The sequence below is a fragment of the Amia ocellicauda genome, chromosome 2 (assembly GCF_036373705.1).
Source record: "Amia ocellicauda isolate fAmiCal2 chromosome 2, fAmiCal2.hap1, whole genome shotgun sequence".
Classification (NCBI taxonomy): Eukaryota; Metazoa; Chordata; class Actinopteri; order Amiiformes; family Amiidae; genus Amia; species Amia ocellicauda.
This window is the reverse complement of record NC_089851.1, coordinates 53,981,440-54,007,493: the sequence shown is the minus strand read 5'-3', so window position 1 is coordinate 54,007,493 and position 26,054 is coordinate 53,981,440. Positions and strand designations below refer to the sequence as shown.

The 26,054-nt window shown below is 51.0% G+C and overlaps 18 non-coding genes across 18 annotated transcripts; all 18 read left to right on the top strand.

Annotated features, from left to right (window-relative positions):
* Positions 1-3,179: 3,179 nt before the first annotated feature.
* On the top strand, positions 3,180-3,251 carry trnap-agg (transfer RNA proline (anticodon AGG)). The gene has a single exon. It is a non-coding gene; the product is annotated as a tRNA-Pro (tRNA).
* A 1,096-nt stretch (positions 3,252-4,347) lies between these two features.
* On the top strand, positions 4,348-4,419 carry trnap-agg (transfer RNA proline (anticodon AGG)). The gene has a single exon. It is a non-coding gene; the product is annotated as a tRNA-Pro (tRNA).
* A 1,686-nt stretch (positions 4,420-6,105) lies between these two features.
* Positions 6,106-6,177, top strand: trnap-agg (transfer RNA proline (anticodon AGG)). Its single transcript has one exon. It is a non-coding gene; the product is annotated as a tRNA-Pro (tRNA).
* Positions 6,178-7,273: 1,096 nt separating this feature from the next.
* trnap-agg (transfer RNA proline (anticodon AGG)) lies at positions 7,274-7,345 on the top strand. Its single transcript has one exon. It is a non-coding gene; the product is annotated as a tRNA-Pro (tRNA).
* Positions 7,346-8,441: 1,096 nt separating this feature from the next.
* On the top strand, positions 8,442-8,513 carry trnap-agg (transfer RNA proline (anticodon AGG)). Its single transcript has one exon. It is a non-coding gene; the product is annotated as a tRNA-Pro (tRNA).
* Positions 8,514-9,612: 1,099 nt separating this feature from the next.
* On the top strand, positions 9,613-9,684 carry trnap-agg (transfer RNA proline (anticodon AGG)). The gene has a single exon. It is a non-coding gene; the product is annotated as a tRNA-Pro (tRNA).
* Positions 9,685-11,376: 1,692 nt separating this feature from the next.
* On the top strand, positions 11,377-11,448 carry trnap-agg (transfer RNA proline (anticodon AGG)). Its single transcript has one exon. It is a non-coding gene; the product is annotated as a tRNA-Pro (tRNA).
* A 1,084-nt stretch (positions 11,449-12,532) lies between these two features.
* On the top strand, positions 12,533-12,604 carry trnap-agg (transfer RNA proline (anticodon AGG)). Its single transcript has one exon. It is a non-coding gene; the product is annotated as a tRNA-Pro (tRNA).
* A 1,096-nt stretch (positions 12,605-13,700) lies between these two features.
* On the top strand, positions 13,701-13,772 carry trnap-agg (transfer RNA proline (anticodon AGG)). Its single transcript has one exon. It is a non-coding gene; the product is annotated as a tRNA-Pro (tRNA).
* Positions 13,773-14,868: 1,096 nt separating this feature from the next.
* trnap-agg (transfer RNA proline (anticodon AGG)) lies at positions 14,869-14,940 on the top strand. The gene has a single exon. It is a non-coding gene; the product is annotated as a tRNA-Pro (tRNA).
* A 1,617-nt stretch (positions 14,941-16,557) lies between these two features.
* On the top strand, positions 16,558-16,629 carry trnap-agg (transfer RNA proline (anticodon AGG)). The gene has a single exon. It is a non-coding gene; the product is annotated as a tRNA-Pro (tRNA).
* A 1,674-nt stretch (positions 16,630-18,303) lies between these two features.
* Positions 18,304-18,375, top strand: trnap-ugg (transfer RNA proline (anticodon UGG)). The gene has a single exon. It is a non-coding gene; the product is annotated as a tRNA-Pro (tRNA).
* Positions 18,376-18,881: 506 nt separating this feature from the next.
* trnap-agg (transfer RNA proline (anticodon AGG)) lies at positions 18,882-18,953 on the top strand. Its single transcript has one exon. It is a non-coding gene; the product is annotated as a tRNA-Pro (tRNA).
* Positions 18,954-20,570: 1,617 nt separating this feature from the next.
* On the top strand, positions 20,571-20,642 carry trnap-agg (transfer RNA proline (anticodon AGG)). The gene has a single exon. It is a non-coding gene; the product is annotated as a tRNA-Pro (tRNA).
* A 1,674-nt stretch (positions 20,643-22,316) lies between these two features.
* Positions 22,317-22,388, top strand: trnap-ugg (transfer RNA proline (anticodon UGG)). The gene has a single exon. It is a non-coding gene; the product is annotated as a tRNA-Pro (tRNA).
* A 1,096-nt stretch (positions 22,389-23,484) lies between these two features.
* trnap-ugg (transfer RNA proline (anticodon UGG)) lies at positions 23,485-23,556 on the top strand. Its single transcript has one exon. It is a non-coding gene; the product is annotated as a tRNA-Pro (tRNA).
* Positions 23,557-24,658: 1,102 nt separating this feature from the next.
* trnap-ugg (transfer RNA proline (anticodon UGG)) lies at positions 24,659-24,730 on the top strand. The gene has a single exon. It is a non-coding gene; the product is annotated as a tRNA-Pro (tRNA).
* A 1,078-nt stretch (positions 24,731-25,808) lies between these two features.
* trnap-agg (transfer RNA proline (anticodon AGG)) lies at positions 25,809-25,880 on the top strand. The gene has a single exon. It is a non-coding gene; the product is annotated as a tRNA-Pro (tRNA).
* The last annotated feature ends 174 nt before the right edge of the window (positions 25,881-26,054 follow it).

The window sequence follows — 26,054 nt, the reverse complement described above, 5'->3', positions numbered from 1 at the left end:
TTGCTGAACGTGTACTCCTGAGCTGCACCAAAGGAGAGGCATTCTTTTCAGTTGTTTGCGGGCCTGCTGAACAATGCTCTCAGTGCTGTCTCACAGGGGATGGCGTTACCATTCTGGAAAGACACTTCAGCGCTACAGTCCATGCTATCAGTCAGTGAGCGTAGGTCTCCCGGTCTGCCCCAAAGCAGTTACGCGCTTGCCCAGCAGAAACTGCGACACCCTCCGTTAACTTGGCTCGTTGGTCTAGGGGTATGATTCTTGCTGAGGGTGTGAGAGGCCCTGGGTTCAACTCCAGGACGAGCCCACTTGGCCCCACTTTGCAGTCACCGAAGTGTTTGTTCGTTTGCTCTTGAAGGCTGGCTTCTGGGCTCCTCTGCACAAGGGAGGGCTATCGACCTCAGATACTGTTGCCTGTAAAGCTGATGGGAAATCAGACTGTCATCTGTGTGTTTTGTTTTCTTTAAAGAAAATGTGTTTTTTACAAGTTCGTTGTTGTTGTTGTTGTTGTTGAGGAGGAGGAGGAGGACATGTAGTGTGTTGTTGAGGAGGAGGAGGACGAAATGTGGTTTGCCGGCTTGTTATGGAGACCTTTGCTGAACGTGTACTCCTGAGCTGCACCAAAGGAGAGGCAATCTTTTCAGTTGTTTGCGGGCCTGCTGAACAATGCTCTCAGTGCTGTCTCACAGGGGATGGCGTTACCATTCTGGAAAGACACTTCAGCGCTACAGTCCATGCTATCAGTCAGTGAGCGTAGGTCTCCCGGTCTGCCCCAAAGCAGTTACGCGCTTGCCCAGTAGAAACTGCGACACCCTCCGTTAACTTGGCTCGTTGGTCTAGGGGTATGATTCTTGCTGAGGGTGTGAGAGGCCCTGGGTTCAACTCCATGACGAGCCCACTTGGCCCCACTTTGTAGTCACCGAAGTGTTCGTTCGTTTGCTCTTGAAGGCTGGCTTCTGGGCTCCTCTGCACAAGGGAGGGCTATCGACCTCAGATACTGTTGGCTGTATAGCTGATGGGAAATCAGACTGTCATCTGTGTGTTTTGTTTTCTTTAAAGAAAATGTGTTTTTTACAAGTTCGTTGTTGTTGTTGTTGTTGTTGTTGTTGTTGAGGAGGAGGAGGAGGACATGTAGTGTGTTGTTGAGGAGGAGGAGGACGAAATGTGGTTTGCCGGCTTGTTATGGAGACCTTTGCTGAACGTGTACTCCTGAGCTGCACCAAAGGAGAGGCATTCTTTTCAGTTGTTTGCGGGCCTGCTGAACCATGCTCTCAGTGCTGTCTCACTGGGGATACGGTTACCGTTCTGGAAAGACACTTCAGCGCTACAGTCCATGCTATCAGTCAGTGAGCGTAGGTCTCCCGGTCTGCCCCAAAGCAGTTACGCGCTTGCCCAGCAGAAACTGCGACACCCTCCCTTAACTTGGCTCGTTGGTCTAGGGGTATGATTCTTGCTGAGGGTGTGAGAGGCCCTGGGTTCAACTCCAGGACGAGCCCACTTGGCCCCACTTTGCAGTCACCGAAGTGTTCGTTCGTTTGCTCTTGAAGGCTGGCTTCTGGGCTCCTCTGCACAAGGGAGGGCTATCGACCTCAGATACTGTTGGCTGTATAGCTGATGGGAAATCAGACTGTCATCTGTGTGTTTTGTTTTCTTTAAAGAAAATGTGTATTTTACAAGTTCGTTGTTGTTGTTGAGGAGGAGGAGGACATGTAGTGTGTTGTTGAGGAGGAGGAGGACGAAATGTGGTTTGCCGGCTTGTTATGGAGACCTTTGCTGAACGTGTACTCCTGAGCTGCACCAAAGGAGAGGCAATCTTTTCAGTTGTTTGCGGGCCTGCTGAACAATGCTCTCAGTGCTGTCTCACAGGGGATGGCGTTACCATTCTGGAAAGACACTTCAGCGCTACAGTCCATGCTATCAGTCAGTGAGCGTAGGTCTCCCGGTCTGCCCCAAAGCAGTTACGCGCTTGCCCAGTAGAAACTGCGACACCCTCCGTTAACTTGGCTCGTTGGTCTAGGGGTATGATTCTTGCTGAGGGTGTGAGAGGCCCTGGGTTCAACTCCATGACGAGCCCACTTGGCCCCACTTTGTAGTCACCGAAGTGTTCGTTCGTTTGCTCTTGAAGGCTGGCTTCTGGGCTCCTCTGCACAAGGGAGGGCTATCGACCTCAGATACTGTTGGCTGTATAGCTGATGGGAAATCAGACTGTCATCTGTGTGTTTTGTTTTCTTTAAAGAAAATGTGTTTTTTACAAGTTCGTTGTTGTTGTTGTTGTTGTTGAGGAGGAGGAGGAGGACATGTAGTGTGTTGTTGAGGAGGAGGAGGACGAAATGTGGTTTGCCGGCTTGTTATGGAGACCTTTGCTGAACGTGTACTCCTGAGCTGCACCAAAGGAGAGGCATTCTTTTCAGTTGTTTGCGGGCCTGCTGAACCATGCTCTCAGTGCTGTCTCACTGGGGATACGGTTACCGTTCTGGAAAGACACTTCAGCGCTACAGTCCATGCTATCAGTCAGTGAGCGTAGGTCTCCCGGTCTGCCCCAAAGCAGTTACGCGCTTGCCCAGCAGAAACTGCGACACCCTCCCTTAACTTGGCTCGTTGGTCTAGGGGTATGATTCTTGCTGAGGGTGTGAGAGGCCCTGGGTTCAACTCCAGGACGAGCCCACTTGGCCCCACTTTGCAGTCACCGAAGTGTTCGTTCGTTTGCTCTTGAAGGCTGGCTTCTGGGCTCCTCTGCACAAGGGAGGGCTATCGACCTCAGATACTGTTGGCTGTATAGCTGATGGGAAATCAGACTGTCATCTGTGTGTTTTGTTTTCTTTAAAGAAAATGTGTTTTTTACAAGTTCCTTGTTGTTGTTGTTGTTGTTGAGGAGGAGGAGGAGGACATGTAGTGTGTTGTTGAGGAGGAGGAGGACGAAATGTGGTTTGCCAGCTTGTTATGGAGACCTTTGCTGAACGTGTACTCCTGAGCTGCACCAAAGGAGAGGCATTCTTTTCAGTTGTTTGCGGGCCTGCTGAACCATGCTCTCAGTGCTGTCTCACTGGGGATACGGTTACCGTTCTGGAAAGACACTTCAGCGCTACAGTCCATGCTATCAGTCAGTGAGCGTAGGTCTCCCGGTCTGCCCCAAAGCAGTTACGCGCTTGCCCAGCAGAAACTGCGACACTGTCAGATAACTTGGCTCGTTGGTCTAGGGGTATGATTCTCGCTTAGGGTGCGAGAGGTCCCGGGTTCAACTCCCGGACGAGCCCGCTTGGCCCCGCTTTGCATTCTCTGAAGCATTCGTTTGTTCTCTCTCGATGCTTGGCTTCTGGGCTCCTCTGCACCAGGGAGGTCTTTCAACCTCAGATACTGTTGGCTGTGTAGCTGATGGGAAATCAGACTGTCATCTGTGTGTTTTGTTTTCTTTAAAGAAAATGTGTATTTTACAAGTTCGTTGTTGTTGTTGAGGAGGAGGAGGACATGTAGTGTGTTGTTGAGGAGGAGGAGGACGAAATGTGGTTTGCCGGCTTGTTATGGAGACCTTTGCTGAACGTGTACTCCTGAGCTGCACCAAAGGAGAGGCATTCTTTTCAGTTGTTTGCGGGCCTGCTGAACCATGCTCTCAGTGCTGTCTCACTGGGGATACGGTTACCGTTCTGGAAAGACACTTCAGCGCTACAGTCCATGCTATCAGTCAGTGAGCGTAGGTCTCCCGGTCTGCCCCAAAGCAGTTACGCGCTTGCCCAGCAGAAACTGCGACACCCTCCCTTAACTTGGCTCGTTGGTCTAGGGGTATGATTCTTGCTGAGGGTGTGAGAGGCCCTGGGTTCAACTCCAGGACGAGCCCACTTGGCCCCACTTTGCAGTCACCGAAGTGTTCGTTCGTTTGCTCTTGAAGGCTGGCTTCTGGGCTCCTCTGCACAAGGGAGGGCTATCGACCTCAGATACTGTTGGCTGTATAGCTGATGGGAAATCAGACTGTCATCTGTGTGTTTTGTTTTCTTTAAAGAAAATGTGTTTTTTACAAGTTCCTTGTTGTTGTTGTTGTTGTTGAGGAGGAGGAGGAGGACATGTAGTGTGTTGTTGAGGAGGAGGAGGACGAAATGTGGTTTGCCAGCTTGTTATGGAGACCTTTGCTGAACGTGTACTCCTGAGCTGCACCAAAGGAGAGGCATTCTTTTCAGTTGTTTGCGGGCCTGCTGAACCATGCTCTCAGTGCTGTCTCACTGGGGATACGGTTACCGTTCTGGAAAGACACTTCAGCGCTACAGTCCATGCTATCAGTCAGTGAGCGTAGGTCTCCCGGTCTGCCCCAAAGCAGTTACGCGCTTGCCCAGCAGAAACTGCGACACCCTCCGTTAACTTGGCTTGTTGGTCTAGGGGTATGATTCTCGCTTAGGGTGCGAGAGGTCCCGGGTTCAACTCCCGGACGAGCCCGCTTGGCCCCGCTTTGCATTCTCTGAAGCATTCGTTTGTTCTCTCTCGATGCTTGGCTTCTGGGCTCCTCTGCACCAGGGAGGTCTTTCAACCTCAGATACTGTTGGCTGTGTAGCTGATGGGAAATCAGACTGTCATCTGTGTGTTTTGTTTTCTTTAAAGAAAATGTGTATTTTACAAGTTCGTTGTTGTTGTTGAGGAGGAGGAGGACATGTAGTGTGTTGTTGAGGAGGAGGAGGACGAAATGTGGTTTGCCGGCTTGTTATGGAGACCTTTGCTGAACGTGTACTCCTGAGCTGCACCAAAGGAGAGGCATTCTTTTCAGTTGTTTGCGGGCCTGCTGAACCATGCTCTCAGTGCTGTCTCACTGGGGATACGGTTACCGTTCTGGAAAGACACTTCAGCGCTACAGTCCATGCTATCAGTCAGTGAGCGTAGGTCTCCCGGTCTGCCCCAAAGCAGTTACGCGCTTGCCCAGCAGAAACTGCGACACCCTCCCTTAACTTGGCTCGTTGGTCTAGGGGTATGATTCTTGCTGAGGGTGTGAGAGGCCCTGGGTTCAACTCCAGGACGAGCCCACTTGGCCCCACTTTGCAGTCACCGAAGTGTTCGTTCGTTTGCTCTTGAAGGCTGGCTTCTGGGCTCCTCTGCACAAGGGAGGGCTATCGACCTCAGATACTGTTGGCTGTATAGCTGATGGGAAATCAGACTGTCATCTGTGTGTTTTGTTTTCTTTAAAGAAAATGTGTTTTTTACAAGTTCCTTGTTGTTGTTGTTGTTGTTGAGGAGGAGGAGGAGGACATGTAGTGTGTTGTTGAGGAGGAGGAGGACGAAATGTGGTTTGCCAGCTTGTTATGGAGACCTTTGCTGAACGTGTACTCCTGAGCTGCACCAAAGGAGAGGCATTCTTTTCAGTTGTTTGCGGGCCTGCTGAACCATGCTCTCAGTGCTGTCTCACTGGGGATACGGTTACCGTTCTGGAAAGACACTTCAGCGCTACAGTCCATGCTATCAGTCAGTGAGCGTAGGTCTCCCGGTCTGCCCCAAAGCAGTTACGCGCTTGCCCAGCAGAAACTGCGACACCCTCCCTTAACTTGGCTCGTTGGTCTAGGGGTATGATTCTTGCTGAGGGTGTGAGAGGCCCTGGGTTCAACTCCAGGACGAGCCCACTTGGCCCCACTTTGCAGTCACCGAAGTGTTCGTTCGTTTGCTCTTGAAGGCTGGCTTCTGGGCTCCTCTGCACAAGGGAGGGCTATCGACCTCAGATACTGTTGGCTGTATAGCTGATGGGAAATCAGACTGTCATCTGTGTGTTTTGTTTTCTTTAAAGAAAATGTGTTTTTTACAAGTTCCTTGTTGTTGTTGTTGTTGTTGAGGAGGAGGAGGAGGACATGTAGTGTGTTGTTGAGGAGGAGGAGGACGAAATGTGGTTTGCCAGCTTGTTATGGAGACCTTTGCTGAACGTGTACTCCTGAGCTGCACCAAAGGAGAGGCATTCTTTTCAGTTGTTTGCGGGCCTGCTGAACCATGCTCTCAGTGCTGTCTCACTGGGGATACGGTTACCGTTCTGGAAAGACACTTCAGCGCTACAGTCCATGCTATCAGTCAGTGAGCGTAGGTCTCCCGGTCTGCCCCAAAGCAGTTACGCGCTTGCCCAGCAGAAACTGCGACACTGTCAGATAACTTGGCTCGTTGGTCTAGGGGTATGATTCTCGCTTAGGGTGCGAGAGGTCCCGGGTTCAACTCCCGGACGAGCCCGCTTGGCCCCGCTTTGCATTCTCTGAAGCATTCGTTTGTTCTCTCTCGATGCTTGGCTTCTGGGCTCCTCTGCACCAGGGAGGTCTTTCAACCTCAGATACTGTTGGCTGTGTAGCTGATGGGAAATCAGACTGTCATCTGTGTGTTTTGTTTTCTTTAAAGAAAATGTGTATTTTACAAGTTCGTTGTTGTTGTTGAGGAGGAGGAGGACATGTAGTGTGTTGTTGAGGAGGAGGAGGACGAAATGTGGTTTGCCGGCTTGTTATGGAGACCTTTGCTGAACGTGTACTCCTGAGCTGCACCAAAGGAGAGGCATTCTTTTCAGTTGTTTGCGGGCCTGCTGAACCATGCTCTCAGTGCTGTCTCACTGGGGATACGGTTACCGTTCTGGAAAGACACTTCAGCGCTACAGTCCATGCTATCAGTCAGTGAGCGTAGGTCTCCCGGTCTGCCCCAAAGCAGTTACGCGCTTGCCCAGCAGAAACTGCGACACCCTCCCTTAACTTGGCTCGTTGGTCTAGGGGTATGATTCTTGCTGAGGGTGTGAGAGGCCCTGGGTTCAACTCCAGGACGAGCCCACTTGGCCCCACTTTGCAGTCACCGAAGTGTTCGTTCGTTTGCTCTTGAAGGCTGGCTTCTGGGCTCCTCTGCACAAGGGAGGGCTATCGACCTCAGATACTGTTGGCTGTATAGCTGATGGGAAATCAGACTGTCATCTGTGTGTTTTGTTTTCTTTAAAGAAAATGTGTTTTTTACAAGTTCCTTGTTGTTGTTGTTGTTGTTGAGGAGGAGGAGGAGGACATGTAGTGTGTTGTTGAGGAGGAGGAGGACGAAATGTGGTTTGCCAGCTTGTTATGGAGACCTTTGCTGAACGTGTACTCCTGAGCTGCACCAAAGGAGAGGCATTCTTTTCAGTTGTTTGCGGGCCTGCTGAACCATGCTCTCAGTGCTGTCTCACTGGGGATACGGTTACCGTTCTGGAAAGACACTTCAGCGCTACAGTCCATGCTATCAGTCAGTGAGCGTAGGTCTCCCGGTCTGCCCCAAAGCAGTTACGCGCTTGCCCAGCAGAAACTGCGACACCCTCCGTTAACTTGGCTTGTTGGTCTAGGGGTATGATTCTCGCTTAGGGTGCGAGAGGTCCCGGGTTCAACTCCCGGACGAGCCCGCTTGGCCCCGCTTTGCATTCTCTGAAGCATTCGTTTGTTCTCTCTCGATGCTTGGCTTCTGGGCTCCTCTGCACCAGGGAGGTCTTTCAACCTCAGATACTGTTGGCTGTGTAGCTGATGGGAAATCAGACTGTCATCTGTGTGTTTTGTTTTCTTTAAAGAAAATGTGTATTTTACAAGTTCGTTGTTGTTGTTGAGGAGGAGGAGGACATGTAGTGTGTTGTTGAGGAGGAGGAGGACGAAATGTGGTTTGCCGGCTTGTTATGGAGACCTTTGCTGAACGTGTACTCCTGAGCTGCACCAAAGGAGAGGCATTCTTTTCAGTTGTTTGCGGGCCTGCTGAACCATGCTCTCAGTGCTGTCTCACTGGGGATACGGTTACCGTTCTGGAAAGACACTTCAGCGCTACAGTCCATGCTATCAGTCAGTGAGCGTAGGTCTCCCGGTCTGCCCCAAAGCAGTTACGCGCTTGCCCAGCAGAAACTGCGACACCCTCCCTTAACTTGGCTCGTTGGTCTAGGGGTATGATTCTTGCTGAGGGTGTGAGAGGCCCTGGGTTCAACTCCAGGACGAGCCCACTTGGCCCCACTTTGCAGTCACCGAAGTGTTCGTTCGTTTGCTCTTGAATGCTGGCTTCTGGGCTCCTCTGCACAAGGGAGGGCTATCGACCTCAGATACTGTTGGCTGTATAGCTGATGGGAAATCAGACTGTCATCTGTGTGTTTTGTTTTCTTTAAAGAAAATGTGTTTTTTACAAGTTCCTTGTTGTTGTTGTTGTTGTTGAGGAGGAGGAGGAGGACATGTAGTGTGTTGTTGAGGAGGAGGAGGACGAAATGTGGTTTGCCAGCTTGTTATGGAGACCTTTGCTGAACGTGTACTCCTGAGCTGCACCAAAGGAGAGGCATTCTTTTCAGTTGTTTGCGGGCCTGCTGAACCATGCTCTCAGTGCTGTCTCACTGGGGATACGGTTACCGTTCTGGAAAGACACTTCAGCGCTACAGTCCATGCTATCAGTCAGTGAGCGTAGGTCTCCCGGTCTGCCCCAAAGCAGTTACGCGCTTGCCCAGCAGAAACTGCGACACTGTCAGATAACTTGGCTCGTTGGTCTAGGGGTATGATTCTCGCTTAGGGTGCGAGAGGTCCCGGGTTCAACTCCCGGACGAGCCCGCTTGGCCCCGCTTTGCATTCTCTGAAGCATTCGTTTGTTCTCTCTCGATGCTTGGCTTCTGGGCTCCTCTGCACCAGGGAGGTCTTTCAACCTCAGATACTGTTGGCTGTGTAGCTGATGGGAAATCAGACTGTCATCTGTGTGTTTTGTTTTCTTTAAAGAAAATGTGTATTTTACAAGTTCGTTGTTGTTGTTGAGGAGGAGGAGGACATGTAGTGTGTTGTTGAGGAGGAGGAGGACGAAATGTGGTTTGCCGGCTTGTTATGGAGACCTTTGCTGAACGTGTACTCCTGAGCTGCACCAAAGGAGAGGCATTCTTTTCAGTTGTTTGCGGGCCTGCTGAACCATGCTCTCAGTGCTGTCTCACTGGGGATACGGTTACCGTTCTGGAAAGACACTTCAGCGCTACAGTCCATGCTATCAGTCAGTGAGCGTAGGTCTCCCGGTCTGCCCCAAAGCAGTTACGCGCTTGCCCAGCAGAAACTGCGACACCCTCCCTTAACTTGGCTCGTTGGTCTAGGGGTATGATTCTTGCTGAGGGTGTGAGAGGCCCTGGGTTCAACTCCAGGACGAGCCCACTTGGCCCCACTTTGCAGTCACTGAAGTGTTCGTTCGTTTGCTCTTGAAGGCTGGCTTCTGGGCTCCTCTGCACAAGGGAGGGCTATCGACCTCAGATACTGTTGGCTGTATAGCTGATGGGAAATCAGACTGTCATCTGTGTGTTTTGTTTTCTTTAAAGAAAATGTGTTTTTTACAAGTTCCTTGTTGTTGTTGTTGTTGTTGTTGAGGAGGAGGAGGAGGACATGTAGTGTGTTGTTGAGGAGGAGGAGGACGAAATGTGGTTTGCCAGCTTGTTATGGAGACCTTTGCTGAACGTGTACTCCTGAGCTGCACCAAAGGAGAGGCATTCTTTTCAGTTGTTTGCGGGCCTGCTGAACCATGCTCTCAGTGCTGTCTCACTGGGGATACGGTTACCGTTCTGGAAAGACACTTCAGCGCTACAGTCCATGCTATCAGTCAGTGAGCGTAGGTCTCCCGGTCTGCCCCAAAGCAGTTACGCGCTTGCCCAGCAGAAACTGCGACACTGTCAGATAACTTGGCTCGTTGGTCTAGGGGTATGATTCTCGCTTAGGGTGCGAGAGGTCCCGGGTTCAACTCCCGGACGAGCCCGCTTGGCTCCGCTTTGCATTCTCTGAAGCATTCGTTTGTTCTCTCTCGATGCTTGGCTTCTGGGCTCCTCTGCACCAGGGAGGTCTTTCAACCTCAGATACTGTTGGCTGTGTAGCTGATGGGAAATCAGACTGTCATCTGTGTGTTTTGTTTTCTTTAAAGAAAATGTGTATTTTACAAGTTCGTTGTTGTTGTTGAGGAGGAGGGGGACATGTAGTGTGTTGTTGAGGAGGAGGAGGACGAAATGTGGTTTGCCGGCTTGTTATGGAGACCTTTGCTGAACGTGTACTCCTGAGCTGCACCAAAGGAGAGGCATTCTTTTCAGTTGTTTGCGGGCCTGCTGAACCATGCTCTCAGTGCTGTCTCACTGGGGATACGGTTACCGTTCTGGAAAGACACTTCAGCGCTACAGTCCATGCTATCAGTCAGTGAGCGTAGGTCTCCCGGTCTGCCCCAAAGCAGTTACGCGCTTGCCCAGCAGAAACTGCGACACCCTCCCTTAACTTGGCTCGTTGGTCTAGGGGTATGATTCTTGCTGAGGGTGTGAGAGGCCCTGGGTTCAACTCCAGGACGAGCCCACTTGGCCCCACTTTGCAGTCACCGAAGTGTTTGTTCGTTTGCTCTTGAAAGCTGGCTTCTGGGCTCCTCTGCACAAGGGAGGGCTATCGACCTCAGATACTGTTGCCTGTATAGCTGATGGGAAATCAGACTGTCATCTGTGTGTTTTGTTTTCTTTAAAGAAAATGTGTTTTTTACAAGTTCGTTGTTGTTGTTGTTGTTGTTGAGGAGGAGGAGGAGGACATGTAGTGTGTTGTTGAGGAGGAGGAGGACGAAATGTGGTTTGCCAGCTTGTTATGGAGACCTTTGCTGAACGTGTACTCCTGAGCTGCACCAAAGGAGAGGCATTCTTTTCAGTTGTTTGCGGGCCTGCTGAACCATGCTCTCAGTGCTGTCTCACTGGGGATACGGTTACCGTTCTGGAAAGACACTTCAGCGCTACAGTCCATGCTATCAGTCAGTGAGCGTAGGTCTCCCGGTCTGCCCCAAAGCAGTTACGCGCTTGCCCAGCAGAAACTGCGACACCCTCCCTTAACTTGGCTCGTTGGTCTAGGGGTATGATTCTTGCTGAGGGTGTGAGAGGCCCTGGGTTCAACTCCAGGACGAGCCCACTTGGCCCCACTTTGCAGTCACCGAAGTGTTCGTTCGTTTGCTCTTGAAGGCTGGCTTCTGGGCTCCTCTGCACAAGGGAGGGCTATCGACCTCAGATACTGTTGGCTGTATAGCTGATGGGAAATCAGACTGTCATCTGTGTGTTTTGTTTTCTTTAAAGAAAATGTGTTTTTTACAAGTTCGTTGTTGTTGTTGTTGTTGTTGTTGTTGAGGAGGAGGAGGAGGACATGTAGTGTGTTGTTGAGGAGGAGGAGGACGAAATGTGGTTTGCCGGCTTGTTATGGAGACCTTTGCTGAACGTGTACTCCTGAGCTGCACCAAAGGAGAGGCATTCTTTTCAGTTGTTTGCGGGCCTGCTGAACCATGCTCTCAGTGCTGTCTCACTGGGGATACGGTTACCGTTCTGGAAAGACACTTCAGCGCTACAGTCCATGCTATCAGTCAGTGAGCGTAGGTCTCCCGGTCTGCCCCAAAGCAGTTACGCGCTTGCCCAGCAGAAACTGCGACACCCTCCGTTAACTTGGCTCGTTGGTCTAGGGGTATGATTCTCGCTTAGGGTGCGAGAGGTCCCGGGTTCAACTCCCGGACGAGCCCGCTTGGCCCCGCTTTGCATTCTCTGAAGCATTCGTTTGTTCTCTCTCGATGCTTGGCTTCTGGGCTCCTCTGCACCAGGGAGGTCTTTCAACCTCAGATACTGTTGGCTGTGTAGCTGATGGGAAATCAGACTGTCATCTGTGTGTTTTGTTTTCTTTAAAGAAAATGTGTATTTTACAAGTTCGTTGTTGTTGTTGAGGAGGAGGAGGACATGTAGTGTGTTGTTGAGGAGGAGGAGGACGAAATGTGGTTTGCCGGCTTGTTATGGAGACCTTTGCTGAACGTGTACTAATGAGCTGCACCAAAGGAGAGGCATTCTTTTCAGTTGTTTGCGGGCCTGCTGAACCATGCTCTCAGTGCTGTCTCACTGGGGATACGGTTACCGTTCTGGAAAGACACTTCAGCGCTACAGTCCATGCTATCAGTCAGTGAGCGTAGGTCTCCCGGTCTGCCCCAAAGCAGTTACGCGCTTGCCCAGCAGAAACTGCGACACCCTCCGTTAACTTGGCTCGTTGGTCTAGGGGTATGATTCTTGCTGAGGGTGTGAGAGGCCCTGGGTTCAACTCCAGGACGAGCCCACTTGGCCCCACTTTGCAGTCACCGAAGTGTTTGTTCGTTTGCTCTTGAAGGCTGGCTTCTGGGCTCCTCTGCACAAGGGAGGGCTATCGACCTCAGATACTGTTGCCTGTATAGCTGATGGGAAATCAGACTGTCATCTGTGTGTTTTGTTTTCTTTAAAGAAAATGTGTATTTTACAAGTTCGTTGTTGTTGTTGAGGAGGAGGAGGACATGTAGTGTGTTGTTGAGGAGGAGGAGGACGAAATGTGGTTTGCCGGCTTGTTATGGAGACCTTTGCTGAACGTGTACTCCTGAGCTGCACCAAAGGAGAGGCATTCTTTTCAGTTGTTTGCGGGCCTGCTGAACCATGCTCTCAGTGCTGTCTCACTGGGGATACGGTTACCGTTCTGGAAAGACACTTCAGCGCTACAGTCCATGCTATCAGTCAGTGAGCGTAGGTCTCCCGGTCTGCCCCAAAGCAGTTACGCGCTTGCCCAGCAGAAACTGCGACACTGTCAGATAACTTGGCTCGTTGGTCTAGGGGTATGATTCTCGCTTAGGGTGCGAGAGGTCCCGGGTTCAACTCCCGGACGAGCCCGCTTGGCCCCGCTTTGCATTCTCTGAAGCATTCGTTTGTTCTCTCTCGATGCTTGGCTTCTGGGCTCCTCTGCACCAGGGAGGTCTTTCAACCTCAGATACTGTTGGCTGTGTAGCTGATGGGAAATCAGACTGTCATCTGTGTGTTTTGTTTTCTTTAAAGAAAATGTGTATTTTACAAGTTCGTTGTTGTTGTTGAGGAGGAGGAGGACATGTAGTGTGTTGTTGAGGAGGAGGAGGACGAAATGTGGTTTGCCGGCTTGTTATGGAGACCTTTGCTGAACGTGTACTCCTGAGCTGCACCAAAGGAGAGGCATTCTTTTCAGTTGTTTGCGGGCCTGCTGAACCATGCTCTCAGTGCTGTCTCACTGGGGATACGGTTACCGTTCTGGAAAGACACTTCAGCGCTACAGTCCATGCTATCAGTCAGTGAGCGTAGGTCTCCCGGTCTGCCCCAAAGCAGTTACGCGCTTGCCCAGCAGAAACTGCGACACCCTCCCTTAACTTGGCTCGTTGGTCTAGGGGTATGATTCTTGCTGAGGGTGTGAGAGGCCCTGGGTTCAACTCCAGGACGAGCCCACTTGGCCCCACTTTGCAGTCACCGAAGTGTTCGTTCGTTTGCTCTTGAAGGCTGGCTTCTGGGCTCCTCTGCACAAGGGAGGGCTATCGACCTCAGATACTGTTGGCTGTATAGCTGATGGGAAATCAGACTGTCATCTGTGTGTTTTGTTTTCTTTAAAGAAAATGTGTTTTTTACAAGTTCCTTGTTGTTGTTGTTGTTGTTGAGGAGGAGGAGGAGGACATGTAGTGTGTTGTTGAGGAGGAGGAGGACGAAATGTGGTTTGCCAGCTTGTTATGGAGACCTTTGCTGAACGTGTACTCCTGAGCTGCACCAAAGGAGAGGCATTCTTTTCAGTTGTTTGCGGGCCTGCTGAACCATGCTCTCAGTGCTGTCTCACTGGGGATACGGTTACCGTTCTGGAAAGACACTTCAGCGCTACAGTCCATGCTATCAGTCAGTGAGCGTAGGTCTCCCGGTCTGCCCCAAAGCAGTTACGCGCTTGCCCAGCAGAAACTGCGACACTGTCAGATAACTTGGCTCGTTGGTCTAGGGGTATGATTCTCGCTTAGGGTGCGAGAGGTCCCGGGTTCAACTCCCGGACGAGCCCGCTTGGCCCCGCTTTGCATTCTCTGAAGCATTCGTTTGTTCTCTCTCGATGCTTGGCTTCTGGGCTCCTCTGCACCAGGGAGGTCTTTCAACCTCAGATACTGTTGGCTGTGTAGCTGATGGGAAATCAGACTGTCATCTGTGTGTTTTGTTTTCTTTAAAGAAAATGTGTATTTTACAAGTTCGTTGTTGTTGTTGAGGAGGAGGAGGACATGTAGTGTGTTGTTGAGGAGGAGGAGGACGAAATGTGGTTTGCCGGCTTGTTATGGAGACCTTTGCTGAACGTGTACTCCTGAGCTGCACCAAAGGAGAGGCATTCTTTTCAGTTGTTTGCGGGCCTGCTGAACCATGCTCTCAGTGCTGTCTCACTGGGGATACGGTTACCGTTCTGGAAAGACACTTCAGCGCTACAGTCCATGCTATCAGTCAGTGAGCGTAGGTCTCCCGGTCTGCCCCAAAGCAGTTACGCGCTTGCCCAGCAGAAACTGCGACACCCTCCCTTAACTTGGCTCGTTGGTCTAGGGGTATGATTCTTGCTGAGGGTGTGAGAGGCCCTGGGTTCAACTCCAGGACGAGCCCACTTGGCCCCACTTTGCAGTCACCGAAGTGTTCGTTCGTTTGCTCTTGAAGGCTGGCTTCTGGGCTCCTCTGCACAAGGGAGGGCTATCGACCTCAGATACTGTTGGCTGTATAGCTGATGGGAAATCAGACTGTCATCTGTGTGTTTTGTTTTCTTTAAAGAAAATGTGTTTTTTACAAGTTCCTTGTTGTTGTTGTTGTTGTTGAGGAGGAGGAGGAGGACATGTAGTGTGTTGTTGAGGAGGAGGAGGACGAAATGTGGTTTGCCAGCTTGTTATGGAGACCTTTGCTGAACGTGTACTCCTGAGCTGCACCAAAGGAGAGGCATTCTTTTCAGTTGTTTGCGGGCCTGCTGAACCATGCTCTCAGTGCTGTCTCACTGGGGATACGGTTACCGTTCTGGAAAGACACTTCAGCGCTACAGTCCATGCTATCAGTCAGTGAGCGTAGGTCTCCCGGTCTGCCCCAAAGCAGTTACGCGCTTGCCCAGCAGAAACTGCGACACCCTCCGTTAACTTGGCTTGTTGGTCTAGGGGTATGATTCTCGCTTAGGGTGCGAGAGGTCCCGGGTTCAACTCCCGGACGAGCCCGCTTGGCCCCGCTTTGCATTCTCTGAAGCATTCGTTTGTTCTCTCTCGATGCTTGGCTTCTGGGCTCCTCTGCACCAGGGAGGTCTTTCAACCTCAGATACTGTTGGCTGTGTAGCTGATGGGAAATCAGACTGTCATCTGTGTGTTTTGTTTTCTTTAAAGAAAATGTGTATTTTACAAGTTCGTTGTTGTTGTTGAGGAGGAGGAGGACATGTAGTGTGTTGTTGAGGAGTAGGAGGACGAAATGTGGTTTGCCGGCTTGTTATGGAGACCTTTGCTGAACGTGTACTCCTGAGCTGCACCAAAGGAGAGGCATTCTTTTCAGTTGTTTGCGGGCCTGCTGAACCATGCTCTCAGTGCTGTCTCACTGGGGATGGCGTTACCATTCTGGAAAGACACGTCAGCGCTACAGTCCATGCTATCAGTCAGTGAGTTAACTTGGCTCGTTGGTCTAGGGGTATGATTCTTGCTGAGGGTATGAGAGGCCCTGGGTTCAACTCCAGGACGAGCCCACTTGGCCCCACGTTGCAGTCACCGAAGTGTTCGTTCGTTTGCTCTTGAAGGCTGGCTTCTGGGCTCCTCTGCACAAGGGAGGGCTATCGACCTCAGATACTGTTGCCTGTATAGCTGATGGGAAATCAGACTGTCATCTGTGTGTTTTGTTTTCTTTAAAGAAAATGTGTTTTTTACAAGTTCGTTGTTGTTGTTGAGGAGGAGGAGGACATGTAGTGTGTTGTTGAGGAGGAGGAGGACGAAATGTGGTTTGCCGGCTTGTTATGGAGACCTTTGCTGAACGTGTACTCCTGAGCTGCACCAAAGGAGAGGCATTCTTTTCAGTTGTTTGCGGGCCTGCTGAACCATGCTCTCAGTGCTGTCTCACTGGGGATACGGTTACCGTTCTGGAAAGACACTTCAGCGCTACAGTCCATGCTATCAGTCAGTGAGCGTAGGTCTCCCGGTCTGCCCCAAAGCAGTTACGCGCTTGCCCAGCAGAAACTGCGACACCCTCCGTTAACTTGGCTCGTTGGTCTAGGGGTATGATTCTTGCTGAGGGTGTGAGAGGCCCTGGGTTCAACTCCAGGACGAGCCCACTTGGCCCCACTTTGTAGTCACCGAAGTGTTCGTTCGTTTGCTCTTGAAGGCTGGCTTCTGGGCTCCTCTGCACAAGGGAGGGCTATCGACCTCAGATACTGTTGGCTGTATAGCTGATGGGAAATCAGACTGTCATCTGTGTGTTTTGTTTTCTTTAAAGAAAATGTGTTTTTTACAAGTTCGTTGTTGTTGTTGTTGTTGTTGTTGTTGTTGAGGAGGAGGAGGAGGACATGTAGTGTGTTGTTGAGGAGGAGGAGGACGAAATGTGGTTTGCCGGCTTGTTATGGAGACCTTTGCTGAACGTGTACTCCTGAGCTGCACCAAAGGAGAGGCATTCTTTTCAGTTGTTTGCGGGCCTGCTGAACCATGCTCTCAGTGCTGTCTCACTGGGGATACGGTTACCGTTCTGGAAAGACACTTCAGCGCTACAGTCCATGCTATCAGTCAGTGAGCGTAGGTCTCCCGGTCTGCCCCAAAGCAGTTACGCGCTTGCCCAGCAGAAACTGCGACACCCTCCGTTAACTTGGCTCGTTGGTCTAGGGGTATGATTCTCGCTTAGGGTGCGAGAGGTCCCGGGTTCAACTCCCGGACGAGCCCGCTTGGCCCCGCTTTGCATTCTCTGAAGCATTCGTTTGTTCTCTCTCGATGCTTGGCTTCTGGGCTCCTCTGCACCAGGGAGGTCTTTCAACCTCAGATACTGTTGGCTGTGTAGCTGATGGGAAATCAGACTGTCATCTGTGTGTTTTGTTTTCTTTAAAGAAAATGTGTATTTTACAAGTTCGTTGTTGTTGTTGAGGAGGAGGAGGACATGTAGTGTGTTGTTGAGGAGGAGGAGGACGAAATGTGGTTTGCCGGCTTGTTATGGAGACCTTTGCTGAACGTGTACTCCTGAGCTGCACCAAAGGAGAGGCATTCTTTTCAGTTGTTTGCGGGCCTGCTGAACCATGCTCTCAGTGCTGTCTCACTGGGGATACGGTTACCGTTCTGGAAAGACACTTCAGCGCTACAGTCCATGCTATCAGTCAGTGAGCGTAGGTCTCCCGGTCTGCCCCAAAGCAGTTACGCGCTTGCCCAGCAGAAACTGCGACACCCTCCGTTAACTTGGCTCGTTGGTCTAGGGGTATGATTCTTGCTGAGGGTGTGAGAGGCCCTGGGTTCAACTCCAGGACGAGCCCACTTGGCCCCACTTTGCATTCTCTGAAGCATTCGTTTGTTCTCTCTCGATGCTTGGCTTCTGGGCTCCTCTGCACCAGGGAGGTCTTTCAACCTAAGATACTGTTGGCTGTGTAGCTGATGGGAAATCAGACTGTCATCTGTGTGTTTTGTTTTCTTTAAAGAAAATGTGTATTTTACAAGTTCGTTGTTGTTGTTGAGGAGGAGGAGGACATGTAGTGTGTTGTTGAGGAGGAGGAGGACGAAATGTGGTTTGCCGGCTTGTTATGGAGACCTTTGCTGAACGTGTACTCCTGAGCTGCACCAAAGGAGAGGCATTCTTTTCAGTTGTTTGCGGGCCTGCTGAACAATGCTCTCAGTGCTGTCTCACTGGGGATACGGTTACCGTTCTGGAAAGACACTTCAGCGCTACAGTCCATGCTATCAGTCAGTGAGCGTAGGTCTCCCGGTCTGCCCCAAAGCAGTTACGCGCTTGCCCAGCAGAAACTGCGACACCCTCCGTTAACTTGGCTCGTTGGTCTAGGGGTATGATTCTTGCTGAGGGTGTGAGAGGCCCTGGGTTCAACTCCAGGACGAGCCCACTTGGCCCCACTTTGCAGTCACCGAAGTGTTTGTTCGTTTGCTCTTGAAGGCTGGCTTCTGGGCTCCTCTGCACAAGGGAGGGCTATCGACCTCAGATACTGTGGCCTGTATAGCTGATGGGAAATCAGACTGTCATCTGTGTGTTTTGTTTTCTTTAAAGAAAATGTGTTTTTTACAAGTTCGTTGTTGTTGTTGTTGTTGTTGAGGAGGAGGAGGAGGACATGTAGTGTGTTGTTGAGGAGGAGGAGGACGAAATGTGGTTTGCCGGCTTGTTATGGAGACCTTTGCTGAACGTGTACTCCTGAGCTGCACCAAAGGAGAGGCATTCTTTTCAGTTGTTTGCGGGCCTGCTGAACAATGCTCTCAGTGCTGTCTCACTGGGGATGGCGTTACCATTCTGGAAAGACACGTCAGCGCTACAGTCCATGCTATCAGTCAGTGAGCGTAGGTCTCCCGGTCTGCCCCAAAGCAGTTACGCGCTTGCCCAGCAGAAACTGTGACACTGTCAGATAACTTGGCTCGTTGGTCTAGGGGTATGATTCTCACTTTGGGTGCGAGAGGTCCCGGGTTCAACTCCCGGACGAGCCCGCTTGGCCCTGCTTTGCATTCTCTGAAGCATTCGTTTGCTCTCTCTCAATGCTTGGCTTCTGGGCTCCTCTGCACCAGGGAGGTCTTTCAACCTCAGATACTGTTGGCTGTGTAGCTGATGGGAAATCAGACTGTCATCTGTGTGTTTTGTTTTCTTTAAAGAAAATGTGTATTTTACAAGTTCGTTGTTGTTGTTGAGGAGGAGGAGGACATGTAGTGTGTTGTTGAGGAGGAGGAGGACGAAATGTGGTTTGCCAGCTTGTTATGGAGACCTTTGCTGAACGTGTACTCCTGAGCTGCACCAAAGGAGAGGCATTCTTTTCAGTTGTTTGCGGGCCTGCTGAACCATGCTCTCAGTGCTGTCTCACTGGGGATACGGTTACCGTTCTGGAAAGACACTTCAGCGCTACAGTCCATGCTATCAGTCAGTGAGCGTAGGTCTCCCGGTCTGCCCCAAAGCAGTTACGCGCTTGCCCAGCAGAAACTGCGACACCCTCCGTTAACTTGGCTTGTTGGTCTAGGGGTATGATTCTCGCTTAGGGTGCGAGAGGTCCCGGGTTCAACTCCCGGACGAGCCCGCTTGGCCCCGCTTTGCATTCTCTGAAGCATTCGTTTGTTCTCTCTCGATGCTTGGCTTCTGGGCTCCTCTGCACCAGGGAGGTCTTTCAACCTCAGATACTGTTGGCTGTGTAGCTGATGGGAAATCAGACTGTCATCTGTGTGTTTTGTTTTCTTTAAAGAAAATGTGTATTTTACAAGTTCGTTGTTGTTGTTGAGGAGGAGGAGGACATGTAGTGTGTTGTTGAGGAGTAGGAGGACGAAATGTGGTTTGCCGGCTTGTTATGGAGACCTTTGCTGAACGTGTACTCCTGAGCTGCACCAAAGGAGAGGCATTCTTTTCAGTTGTTTGCGGGCCTGCTGAACCATGCTCTCAGTGCTGTCTCACTGGGGATGGCGTTACCATTCTGGAAAGACACGTCAGCGCTACAGTCCATGCTATCAGTCAGTGAGTTAACTTGGCTCGTTGGTCTAGGGGTATGATTCTTGCTGAGGGTATGAGAGGCCCTGGGTTCAACTCCAGGACGAGCCCACTTGGCCCCACGTTGCAGTCACCGAAGTGTTCGTTCGTTTGCTCTTGAAGGCTGGCTTCTGGGCTCCTCTGCACAAGGGAGGGCTATCGACCTCAGATACTGTTGCCTGTATAGCTGATGGGAAATCAGACTGTCATCTGTGTGTTTTGTTTTCTTTAAAGAAAATGTGTTTTTTACAAGTTCGTTGTTGTTGTTGAGGAGGAGGAGGACATGTAGTGTGTTGTTGAGGAGGAGGAGGACGAAATGTGGTTTGCCGGCTTGTTATGGAGACCTTTGCTGAACGTGTACTCCTGAGCTGCACCAAAGGAGAGGCATTCTTTTCAGTTGTTTGCGGGCCTGCTGAACCATGCTCTCAGTGCTGTCTCACTGGGGATACGGTTACCGTTCTGGAAAGACACTTCAGCGCTACAGTCCATGCTATCAGTCAGTGAGCGTAGGTCTCCCGGTCTGCCCCAAAGCAGTTACGCGCTTGCCCAGCAGAAACTGCGACACCCTCCGTTAACTTGGCTCGTTGGTCTAGGGGTATGATTCTTGCTGAGGGTGTGAGAGGCCCTGGGTTCAACTCCAGGACGAGCCCACTTGGCCCCACTTTGTAGTCACCGAAGTGTTCGTTCGTTTGCTCTTGAAGGCTGGCTTCTGGGCTCCTCTGCACAAGGGAGGGCTATCGACCTCAGATACTGTTGGCTGTATAGCTGATGGGAAATCAGACTGTCATCTGTGTGTTTTGTTTTCTTTAAAGAAAATGTGTTTTTTACAAGTTCGTTGTTGTTGTTGTTGTTGTTGTTGTTGTTGAGGAGGAGGAGGAGGACATGTAGTGTGTTGTTGAGGAGGAGGAGGACGAAATGTGGTTTGCCGGCTTGTTATGGAGACCTTTGCTGAACGTGTACTCCTGAGCTGCACCAAAGGAGAGGCATTCTTTTCAGTTGTTTGCGGGCCTGCTGAACCATGCTCTCAGTGCTGTCTCACTGGGGATACGGTTACCGTTCTGGAAAGACACTTCAGCGCTACAGTCCATGCTATCAGTCAGTGAGCGTAGGTCTCCCGGTCTGCCCCAAAGCAGTTACGCGCTTGCCCAGCAGAAACTGCGACACCCTCCGTTAACTTGGCTCGTTGGTCTAGGGGTATGATTCTCGCTTAGGGTGCGAGAGGTCCCGGGTTCAACTCCCGGACGAGCCCGCTTGGCCCCGCTTTGCATTCTCTGAAGCATTCGTTTGTTCTCTCTCGATGCTTGGCTTCTGGGCTCCTCTGCACCAGGGAGGTCTTTCAACCTCAGATACTGTTGGCTGTGTAGCTGATGGGAAATCAGACTGTCATCTGTGTGTTTTGTTTTCTTTAAAGAAAATGTGTATTTTACAAGTTCGTTGTTGTTGTTGAGGAGGAGGAGGACATGTAGTGTGTTGTTGAGGAGGAGGAGGACGAAATGTGGTTTGCCGGCTTGTTATGGAGACCTTTGCTGAACGTGTACTCCTGAGCTGCACCAAAGGAGAGGCATTCTTTTCAGTTGTTTGCGGGCCTGCTGAACCATGCTCTCAGTGCTGTCTCACTGGGGATACGGTTACCGTTCTGGAAAGACACTTCAGCGCTACAGTCCATGCTATCAGTCAGTGAGCGTAGGTCTCCCGGTCTGCCCCAAAGCAGTTACGCGCTTGCCCAGCAGAAACTGCGACACCCTCCGTTAACTTGGCTCGTTGGTCTAGGGGTATGATTCTTGCTGAGGGTGTGAGAGGCCCTGGGTTCAACTCCAGGACGAGCCCACTTGGCCCCACTTTGCATTCTCTGAAGCATTCGTTTGTTCTCTCTCGATGCTTGGCTTCTGGGCTCCTCTGCACCAGGGAGGTCTTTCAACCTAAGATACTGTTGGCTGTGTAGCTGATGGGAAATCAGACTGTCATCTGTGTGTTTTGTTTTCTTTAAAGAAAATGTGTATTTTACAAGTTCGTTGTTGTTGTTGAGGAGGAGGAGGACATGTAGTGTGTTGTTGAGGAGGAGGAGGACGAAATGTGGTTTGCCGGCTTGTTATGGAGACCTTTGCTGAACGTGTACTCCTGAGCTGCACCAAAGGAGAGGCATTCTTTTCAGTTGTTTGCGGGCCTGCTGAACAATGCTCTCAGTGCTGTCTCACTGGGGATACGGTTACCGTTCTGGAAAGACACTTCAGCGCTACAGTCCATGCTATCAGTCAGTGAGCGTAGGTCTCCCGGTCTGCCCCAAAGCAGTTACGCGCTTGCCCAGCAGAAACTGCGACACCCTCCGTTAACTTGGCTCGTTGGTCTAGGGGTATGATTCTTGCTGAGGGTGTGAGAGGCCCTGGGTTCAACTCCAGGACGAGCCCACTTGGCCCCACTTTGCAGTCACCGAAGTGTTTGTTCGTTTGCTCTTGAAGGCTGGCTTCTGGGCTCCTCTGCACAAGGGAGGGCTATCGACCTCAGATACTGTGGCCTGTATAGCTGATGGGAAATCAGACTGTCATCTGTGTGTTTTGTTTTCTTTAAAGAAAATGTGTTTTTTACAAGTTCGTTGTTGTTGTTGTTGTTGTTGAGGAGGAGGAGGAGGACATGTAGTGTGTTGTTGAGGAGGAGGAGGACGAAATGTGGTTTGCCGGCTTGTTATGGAGACCTTTGCTGAACGTGTACTCCTGAGCTGCACCAAAGGAGAGGCATTCTTTTCAGTTGTTTGCGGGCCTGCTGAACAATGCTCTCAGTGCTGTCTCACTGGGGATGGCGTTACCATTCTGGAAAGACACGTCAGCGCTACAGTCCATGCTATCAGTCAGTGAGCGTAGGTCTCCCGGTCTGCCCCAAAGCAGTTACGCGCTTGCCCAGCAGAAACTGTGACACTGTCAGATAACTTGGCTCGTTGGTCTAGGGGTATGATTCTCACTTTGGGTGCGAGAGGTCCCGGGTTCAACTCCCGGACGAGCCCGCTTGGCCCTGCTTTGCATTCTCTGAAGCATTCGTTTGCTCTCTCTCAATGCTTGGCTTCTGGGCTCCTCTGCACCAGGGAGGTCTTTCAACCTCAGATACTGTTGGCTGTGTAGCTGATGGGAAATCAGACTGTCATCTGTGTGTTTTGTTTTCTTTAAAGAAAATGTGTATTTTACAAGTTCGTTGTTGTTGTTGAGGAGGAGGAGGACATGTAGTGTGTTGTTGAGGAGGAGGAGGACGAAATGTGGTTTGCCGGCTTGTTATGGAGACCTTTGCTGAACGTGTACTAATGAGCTGCACCAAAGGAGAGGCATTCTTTTCAGTTGTTTGCGGGCCTGCTGAACCATGCTCTCAGTGCTGTCTCACTGGGGATACGGTTACCGTTCTGGAAAGACACTTCAGCGCTACAGTCCATGCTATCAGTCAGTGAGCGTAGGTCTCCCGGTCTGCCCCAAAGCAGTTACGCGCTTGCCCAGCAGAAACTGCGACACCCTCCGTTAACTTGGCTCGTTGGTCTAGGGGTATGATTCTTGCTGAGGGTGTGAGAGGCCCTGGGTTCAACTCCAGGACGAGCCCACTTGGCCCCACTTTGCAGTCACCGAAGTGTTTGTTCGTTTGCTCTTGAAGGCTGGCTTCTGGGCTCCTCTGCACAAGGGAGGGCTATCGACCTCAGATACTGTTGCCTGTATAGCTGATGGGAAATCAGACTGTCATCTGTGTGTTTTGTTTTCTTTAAAGAAAATGTGTTTTTTACAAGTTCGTTGTTGTTGTTGTTGTTGTTGAGGAGGAGGAGGAGGACATGTAGTGTGTTGTTGAGGAGGAGGAGGACGAAATGTGGTTTGCCGGCTTGTTATGGAGACCTTTGCTGAACGTGTACTCCTGAGCTGCACCAAAGGAGAGGCATTCTTTTCAGTTGTTTGCGGGCCTGCTGAACAATGCTCTCAGTGCTGTCTCACTGGGGATGGCGTTACCATTCTGGAAAGACACGTCAGCGCTACAGTCCATGCTATCAGTCAGTGAGCGTAGGTCTCCCGGTCTGCCCCAAAGCAGTTACGCGCTTGCCCAGCAGAAACTGTGACACTGTCAGATAACTTGGCTCGTTGGTCTAGGGGTATGATTCTCACTTTGGGTGCGAGAGGTCCCGGGTTCAACTCCCGGACGAGCCCGCTTGGCCCCGCTTTGCATTCTCTGAAGCATTCGTTTGCTCTCTCTCGATGCTTGGCTTCTGGGCTCCTCTGCACCAGGGAGGTCTTTCAACCTCAGATACTGTTGGCTGTGTAGCTGATGGGAAATCAGACTGTCATCTGTGTGTTTTGTTTTCTTTAAAGAAAATGTGTATTTTACAAGTTCGTTGTTGTTGTTGAGGAGGAGGAGGACATGTAGTGTGTTGTTGAGGAGGAGGAGGACGAAATGTGGTTTGCCGGCTTGTTATGGAGACCTTTGCTGAACGTGTACTAATGAGCTGCACCAAAGGAGAGGCATTCTTTTCAGTTGTTTGCGGGCCTGCTGAACCATGCTCTCAGTGCTGTCTCACTGGGGATACGGTTACCGTTCTGGAAAGACACTTCAGCGCTACAGTCCATGCTATCAGTCAGTGAGCGTAGGTCTCCCGGTCTGCCCCAAAGCAGTTACGCGCTTGCCCAGCAGAAACTGCGACACCCTCCGTTAACTTGGCTCGTTGGTCTAGGGGTATGATTCTTGCTGAGGGTGTGAGAGGCCCTGGGTTCAACTCCAGGACGAGCCCACTTGGCCCCACTTTGCAGTCACCGAAGTGTTTGTTCGTTTGCTCTTGAAGGCTGGCTTCTGGGCTCCTCTGCACAAGGGAGGGCTATCGACCTCAGATACTGTTGCCCGTATAGCTGATGGGAAATCAGACTGTCATCTGTGTGTTTTGTTTTCTTTAAAGAAAATGTGTTTTTTACAAGTTCGTTGTTGTTGTTGTTGTTGTTGTTGTTGAGGAGGAGGTGGAGGACATGTAGTGTGTTGTTGAGGAGGAGGAGGACGAAATGTGGTTTGCCGGCTTGTTATGGAGACCTTTGCTGAACGTGTACTCCTGAGCTGCACCAAAGGAGAGGCATTCTTTTCAGTTGTTTGCGGGCCTGCTGAACAATGCTCTCAGTGCTGTCTCACTGGGGATGGCGTTACCATTCTGGAAAGACACGTCAGCGCTACAGTCCATGCTATCAGTCAGTGAGCGTAGGTCTCCCGGTCTGCCCCAAAGCAGTTACGCGCTTGCCCAGCAGAAACTGTGACACTGTCAGATAACTTGGCTCGTTGGTCTAGGGGTATGATTCTCGCTTTGGGTGCGAGAGGTCCCGGGTTCAACTCCCGGACGAGCCTGCTTGGCCCCACTTTGCAGTCACCGAAGTGTTTGTTCGTTTGCTCTTGAAGGCTGGCTTCTGGGCTCCTCTGCACAAGGGAGGGCTATTGACCTCAGATACTGTTGCCTGTATAGCTGATGGGAAATCAGACTGTCATCTGTGTGTTTTGTTTTCTTTAAAGAAAATGTGTTTTTTACAAGTTCGTTGTTGTTGTTGAGGAGGACATGTAGTGTGTTGTTGAGGAGGAGGAGGACGAAATGTGTTTTGCCGGCTTGTTATGGAGACCTTTGCTGAACGTGTACTCCTGAGCTGCACCAAAGGAGAGGCATTCTTTTCAGTTGTTTGCGGGCCTGCTGAACCATGCTCTCAGTGCTGTCTCACTGGGGATGGCGTTACCATTCTGGAAAGACACGTCAGCGCTACAGTCCATGCTATCAGTCAGTGAGCGTAGGTCTCCCGGTCTGCCCCAAAGCAGTTACGCGCTTGCCCAGCAGAAACTGCGACACCCTCCGTTAACTTGGCTCGTTGGTCTAGGGGTATGATTCTTGCTGAGGGTATGAGAGGCCCTGGGTTCAACTCCAGGACGAGCCCACTTGGCCCCACGTTGCAGTCACCGAAGTGTTCGTTCGTTTGCTCTTGAAGGCTGGCTTCTGGGCTCCTCTGCACAAGGGAGGGCTATCGACCTCAGATACTGTTGCCTGTATAGCTGATGGGAAATCAGACTGTCATCTGTGTGTTTTGTTTTCTTTAAAGAAAATGTGTTTTTTACAAGTTCGTTGTTGTTGTTGAGGAGGAGGAGGACATGTAGTGTGTTGTTGAGGAGGAGGAGGACGAAATGTGGTTTGCCGGCTTGTTATGGAGACCTTTGCTGAACGTGTACTCCTGAGCTGCACCAAAGGAGAGGCATTCTTTTCAGTTGTTTGCGGGCCTGCTGAACCATGCTCTCAGTGCTGTCTCACTGGGGATACGGTTACCGTTCTGGAAAGACACTTCAGCGCTACAGTCCATGCTATCAGTCAGTGAGCGTAGGTCTCCCGGTCTGCCCCAAAGCAGTTACGCGCTTGCCCAGCAGAAACTGCGACACCCTCCGTTAACTTGGCTCGTTGGTCTAGGGGTATGATTCTCGCTTAGGGTGCGAGAGGTCCCGGGTTCAACTCCCGGACGAGCCCGCTTGGCCCCGCTTTGCATTCTCTGAAGCATTCGTTTGTTCTCTCTCGATGCTTGGCTTCTGGGCTCCTCTGCACCAGGGAGGTCTTTCAACCTCAGATACTGTTGGCTGTGTAGCTGATGGGAAATCAGACTGTCATCTGTGTGTTTTGTTTTCTTTAAAGAAAATGTGTATT